We start from the raw sequence: 7,181 nt of genomic DNA on the forward strand, positions 1-7,181 counted from the left end.
GTAGCAGACTTGTGATAAGGAAGAGGGACCATTACAAAAGTGATGGGGGGTGAGGCCCACACGTGTTTGTGCATGCCCTGGGCGTGACAGGACGGACCAAAAAAATCTAGATAAGGCTTGTTCTCTCGAGAGTCTCTTAGAAGTACCATATGCGGTCAAACCCAGAAGTTTTGAGACTTCCCTTCAACAAAGAACACCATGTGGACTATTCAATACACCGAAAAATAAAAAACGAATACGACTTTGACAAGAGCCCAGAACTCTTCTAATCTGGCCATTGGCACCTGCACCAGGACTGGTCAGTACACCAGGAATCAAAACCGAATAAGATATTCAATGACTTCTCACAAACTTCTAAACCCAAAGTAGGTCGTACATGTATAATAAGCACATTTTTATAACAGCCTTCAAAGTCCCTCTGGAGACTCTTATATTATATTAATATATAAAGTATTTCTGTATATATTGAAATGTATAAAGTATCTCTTATTATTTATTTGCGAGACCAGACAATGGTATATGTTAAATTAACAGCGGCAAAACTAGCAGTATGCATTTTTAAATTTCTCGGAGTCCATTGGACTCCAGTGGTGCACTAGGCTCTAACCTTAGGAAGCAGGGATTGCGATGGACATCAATTATAATTATAAGGTGTATATCGTGAAAAAAAATAACCTGCATGGGCCCCTTTACCCGTTCGAGATCAAAGAACTAGTTCTAGCCAAATACAATGCATAGATTCAAGCAAGCCAAGCTGTCATTACGCCAGCCACTTCTATCACAGATAGTTGTTGATATTTTATAGGTGTAAAGCTAGTGTTAATACACTTTACACCTGTTGACACAGGTTTCAATATAAAATTAAAACAAAAGACACTTTCTCTCTCATGTAAGAGTACATTACTCCATGACACCACATAATGTTATGAGTAGCAGACTTGTGATAAGGAAGAGGGACCATTACAAAAGTGATGGGGGGTGAGGCCCTCACGTGTTTGTGCATGCCCTGGGCGTGACAGGACGGACCAAAAAAATCTAGATAAGGCTTGTTCTCTCGAGAGTCTCTTAGAAGTACCATACGCGGTCCAACCCAGAAGTTTTGAGACTTCCCTTCAACAAAGAACACCATGTGGACTATTCAATACACCGAAAAATAAAAAACTAATACGACTTTGACAAGAGCCCAGAACTCTTCTAATCTGGCCATTGGCACCTGCACCAGGACTAGTCAGTACACCATAGAATCAAAACCGAATAAGATATTCAATGACTTCTCACAAACTTCTAAACCCAAAGTAGGTCGTACATGTATAATAAGCACATTTTTATAACAGCCTTCAAAGTCCCTCTGGAGACTCTTATATTATATTAATATATAAAGTATTTCTGTATATATTGAAATGTATAAAGTATCTCTTATTATTTATTTGCGAGACCAGACAATGGTATATGTTAAATTAACAGCGGCAAAACTAGCAGTATGCATTTTTAAATTTCTCGGAGTCCATTGGACTCCAGTGGTGCACTAGGCTCTAACTTTAGGAAGCAGGGATTGCGATGGACATCAATTATAATTATAAGGTGTATATCGTGAAAAAAAATAACCTGCATGGGCCCCTTTACCCGTTCGAGATCAAAGAACTAGTTCTAGCCAAATACAAGGCATAGATTCAAGCAAGCCAAGCTGTCATTACGCCAGCCACTTCTATCACAGATAGTTGTTGATATTTTATAGGTGTAAAGCTAGTGTTAATACACTTTACACCTGTTGACTCAGGTTTCAATATAAAATGAAAACAAAAGACGCTTTCTCTCTCATGTTAGAGTACATTACTCCATGACACCACATAATGTTATGAGTAGCAGACTTGTGATAAGGAAGAAGGACCATTACAAAAGTGACGGGGGGTGAGGCCCACACGTGTTTGTGCATGCCCTGGGCGTGACAGGACGGACCAAAAAAATCTAGATAAGGCTTGTTCTCTCGAGAGGCTCTTAGAAGTACCATATGCGGTCAAACCCAGAAGTTTTGAGACTTCCCTTCAACAAAGAACACCATGTGGACTATTCAATACACCGAAAAATAAAAAACGAATACGACTTTGACAAGAGCCCAGAACTCTTCTAATCTGGCCATTGGCACCTGCACCAGGACTGGTCAGTACACCAGGAATCAAAACCGAATAAGATATTCAATGACTTCTCACAAACTTCTAAACCCAAAGTAGGTACATGTGTAATAAGCACATTTTTATAACAGCCTTCAAAGTCCCTCTGGAGACTCTTATATTATATTAATATATAAAGTATTTCTGTATATATTGAAATGTATAAAGTATCTCTTATTATTTATTTGCGAGACCAGACAATGGTATATGTTAATATAACAGCGGCAAAACTAGCAGTATGCATGTTTAAATTTCTCGGAGTCCATTGGACTCCAGTGGTGCACTAGGCTCTAACTTTAGGAAGCAGGGATTGCGATGGACATCAATTATAATTATAAGGTGTATATCGTGAAAAAAAATAACCTGCATGGGCCCCTTTACCCGTTCGAGATCAAAGAACTAGTTCTAGCCAAATACAAGGCAGAGATTCAAGCAAGCCAAGCTGTCATTACGCCAGCCACTTCTATCACAGATAGTTGTTGATATTTTATAGGTGTAAAGCTAGTGTTAATACACTTTACACCTGTTGACTCAGGTTTCAATATTAAATGAAAACAAAAGACGCTTTCTCTCTCATGTTAGAGTACATTACTCCATGACACCACATAATGTTATGAGTAGCAGACTTGTGATAAGGAAGAAGGACCATTACAAAAGTGATGGGGGTTGGTGCCCACACGTGTTTGTGCATGCCCTGGGCGTGACAGGACAGACCAAAAGAATCTAGATAAGGCTTGTTCTCTCGAGAGGCTCTTAGAAGTACCATATGCGGTCAAACCCAGAAGTTTTGAGACTTCCCTTCAACAAAGAACACCATGTGGACTATTCAATACACCGAAAAATAAAAAACGAATACGACTTTGACAAGAGCCCAGAACTCTTCTAATCTGGCCATTGGCACCTGCACCAGGACTGGTCAGTACACCAGGAATCAAAACCGAATAAGATATTCAATGACTTCTCACAAACTTCTAAACCCAAAGTAGGTCGTACATGTATAATAAGCACATTATTATAACAGCCTTTAAAGTCCCTCTGGAGACTCTTATATTATATTAATATATAAAGTATTTCTGTATATATTGAAATGTATAAAGTATCTCTTATTATTTATTTGCGAGACCAGACAATGGTATATGTTAAATTAACAGCGGCAAAACTAGCAGTATGCATTTTTAAATTTCTCGGAGTCCATTGGACTCCAGTGGTGCACTAGGCTCTAACTTTAGGAAGCAGGGATTGCGATGGACATCAATTATAATTATAAGGTGTATATCGTGAAAAAAAATAACCTGCATGGGCCCCTTTACCCGTTCGAGATCAAAGAACTAGTTCTAGCCAAATACAAGGCAGAGATTCAAGCAAGCCAAGCTGTCATTACGCCAGCCACTTCTATCAACGATAGTTGCTAATATTTTACAGGTGTAAAGCTAGTGTTAATACACTTTACACCTGTTGACTCAGGTTTCAATATAAAATGAAAACAAAAGACGCTTTCTCTCTCATGTTAGAGTACATTACTCCATGACACCACATAATGTTATGAGTAGCAGACTTGTGATAAGGAAGAAGGACCATTACAAAATTGATGGGGGTTGGTGCCCACACGTGTTTGTGCATGCCCTGGGCGTGACAGGACGGACCAAAAAAATCTAGATAAGGCTTGTTCTCTCGAGAGGCTCTTAGAAGTACCATATGCGGTCCAACCCAGAAGTTTTGAGACTTCCCTTCAACAAAGAACACCATGTGGACTATTCAATACACCGAAAAATAAAAAACGAATACGACTTTGACAAGAGCCCAGAACTCTTCTAATCTGGCCATTGGCACCTGCACCAGGACTGGTCAGTACACCAGGAATCAAAACCGAATAAGATATTCAATGACTTCTCACAAACTTCTAAACCCAAAGTAGGTCGTACATGTATAATAAGCACATTATTATAACAGCCTTTAAAGTCCCTCTGGAGACTCTTATATTATATTAATATATAAAGTATTTCTGTATATATTGAAATGTATAAAGTATCTCTTATTATTTATTTGCGAGACCAGACAATGGTATATGTTAAATTAACAGCGGCAAAACTAGCAGTATGCATTTTTAAATTTCTCGGAGTCCATTGGACTCCAGTGGTGCACTAGGCTCTAACTTTAGGAAGCAGGGATTGCGATGGACATCAATTATAATTATAAGGTGTATATCGTGAAAAAAAATAACCTGCATGGGCCCCTTTACCCGTTCGAGATCAAAGAACTAGTTCTAGCCAAATACAAGGCAGAGATTCAAGCAAGCCAAGCTGTCATTACGCCAGCCACTTCTATCAACGATAGTTGCTAATATTTTACAGGTGTAAAGCTAGTGTTAATACACTTTACACCTGTTGACTCAGGTTTCAATATAAAATGAAAACAAAAGACGCTTTCTCTCTCATGTTAGAGTACATTACTCCATGACACCACATAATGTTATGAGTAGCAGACTTGTGATAAGGAAGAAGGACCATTACAAAAGTGATGGGGGTTGGTGCCCACACGTGTTTGTGCATGCCCTGGGCGTGACAGGACGGACCAAAAGAATCTAGATAAGGCTTGTTCTCTCGAGAGGCTCTTAGAAGTACCATATGCGGTCAAACCCAGAAGTTTTGAGACTTCCCTTCAACAAAGAACACCATGTGGACTATTCAATACACCGAAAAATAAAAAACTAATACGACTTTGACAAGAGCCCAGAACTCTTCTAATCTGGCCATTGGCACCTGCACCAGGACTGGTCAGTACACCAGGAATCAAAACCGAATAAGATATTCAATGACTTCTCACAAACTTCTAAACCCAAAGTAGGTCGTACATGTATAATAAGCACATTATTATAACAGCCTTTAAAGTCCCTCTGGAGACTCTTATATTATATTAATATATAAAGTATTTCTGTATATATTGAAATGTATAAAGTATCTCTTATTATTTATTTGCGAGACCAGACAATGGTATATGTTAAATTAACAGCGGCAAAACTAGCAGTATGCATTTTTAAATTTCTCGGAGTCCATTGGACTCCAGTGGTGCACTAGGCTCTAACTTTAGGAAGCAGGGATTGCGATGGACATCAATTATAATTATAAGGTGTATATCGTGAAAAAAAATAACCTGCATGGGCCCCTTTACCCGTTCGAGATCAAAGAACTAGTTCTAGCCAAATACAAGGCAGAGATTCAAGCAAGCCAAGCTGTCATTACGCCAGCCACTTCTATCAACGATAGTTGCTAATATTTTACAGGTGTAAAGCTAGTGTTAATACACTTTACACCTGTTGACTCAGGTTTCAATATAAAATGAAAACAAAAGACGCTTTCTCTCTCATGTTAGAGTACATTTCTCCATGACACCACATAATGTTATGAGTAGCAGACTTGTGATAAGGAAGAAGGACCATTACAAAATTGATGGTGGTTGGTGCCCACACGTGTTTGTGCATGCGCTGGGCGTGACAGGACGGACCAAAAAAATCTAGATAAGGCTTGTTCTCTCGAGAGGCTCTTAGAAGTACCATATGCGGTCCAACCCAGAAGTTTTGAGACTTCCCTTCAACAAAGAACACCATGTGGACTATTCAATACACCGAAAAATAAAAAACTAATACGACTTTGACAAGAGCCCAGAACTCTTCTAATCTGGCCATTGGCATCTGCACCAGGACTAGTCAGTACACCATAGAATCAAAACCGAATAAGATATTCAATGACTTCTCACAAACTTCTAAACCCAAAGTAGGTCGTACATGTATAATAAGCACATTTTTATAACAGCCTTCAAAGTCCCTCTGGAGACTCTTATATTATATTAATATATAAAGTATTTCTGTATATATTGAAATGTATAAAGTATCTCTTATTATTTATTTGCGAGACCAGACAATGGTATATGTTAAATTAACAGCGGCAAAACTAGCAGTATGCATTTTTAAATTTCTCGGAGTCCATTGGACTCCAGTGGTGCACTAGGCTCTAACTTTAGGAAGCAGGGATTGCGAAGGACATCAATTATAATTATAAGGTGTATATCGTGAAAAAAAATAACCTGCATGGGCCCCTTTACCCGTTCGAGATCAAAGAACTAGTTCTAGCCAAATACAAGGCATAGATTCAAGCAAGCCAAGCTGTCATTACGCCAGCCACTTCTATCACAGATAGTTGTTGATATTTTATAGGTGTAAAGCTAGTGTTAATACACTTTACACCTGTTGACTCAGGTTTCAATATAAAATGAAAACAAAAGACGCTTTCTCTCTCATGTTAGAGTACATTACTCCATGACACCACATAATGTTATGAGTAGCAGACTTGTGATAAGGAAGAAGGACCATTACAAAAGTGATGGGGGTTGGTGCCCACACGTGTTTGTGCATGCCCTGGGCGTGACAGGACGGACCAAAAAAATCTAGATAAGGCTTGTTCTCTCGAGAGGCTCTTAGAAGTACCATATGCGGTCAAACCCAGAAGTTTTGAGACTTCCCTTCAACAAAGAACACCATGTGGACTATTCAATACACCGAAAAATAAAAAACGAATACGACTTTGACAAGAGCCCAGAACTCTTCTAATCTGGCCATTGGCACCTGCACCAGGACTGGTCAGTACACCAGGAATCAAAACCGAATAAGATATTCAATGACTTCTCACAAACTTCTAAACCCAAAGTAGGTCGTACATGTATAATAAGCACATTTTTATAACAGCCTTCAAAGTCCCTCTGGAGACTCTTATATTATATTAATATATAAAGTATTTCTGTATATATTGAAATGTATAAAGTATCTCTTATTATTTATTCTCAAGACCAGACAATGGTATATGTTAAATTAACAGCGGCAAAACTAGCAGTATGCATTTTTAAATTTCTCGGAGTCCATTGGACTCCAGTGGTGCACTAGACTCTAACTTTAGGAAGCAGGGATTGCGATGGACATCAATTATAATTATAAGGTGTATATCGTGAAAAAAAATAACCTGC

Source organism: Nematostella vectensis, chromosome 14 (genome assembly GCF_932526225.1).
Source record: "Nematostella vectensis chromosome 14, jaNemVect1.1, whole genome shotgun sequence".
In the NCBI taxonomy this organism is placed as follows: Eukaryota; Metazoa; Cnidaria; class Anthozoa; order Actiniaria; family Edwardsiidae; genus Nematostella; species Nematostella vectensis.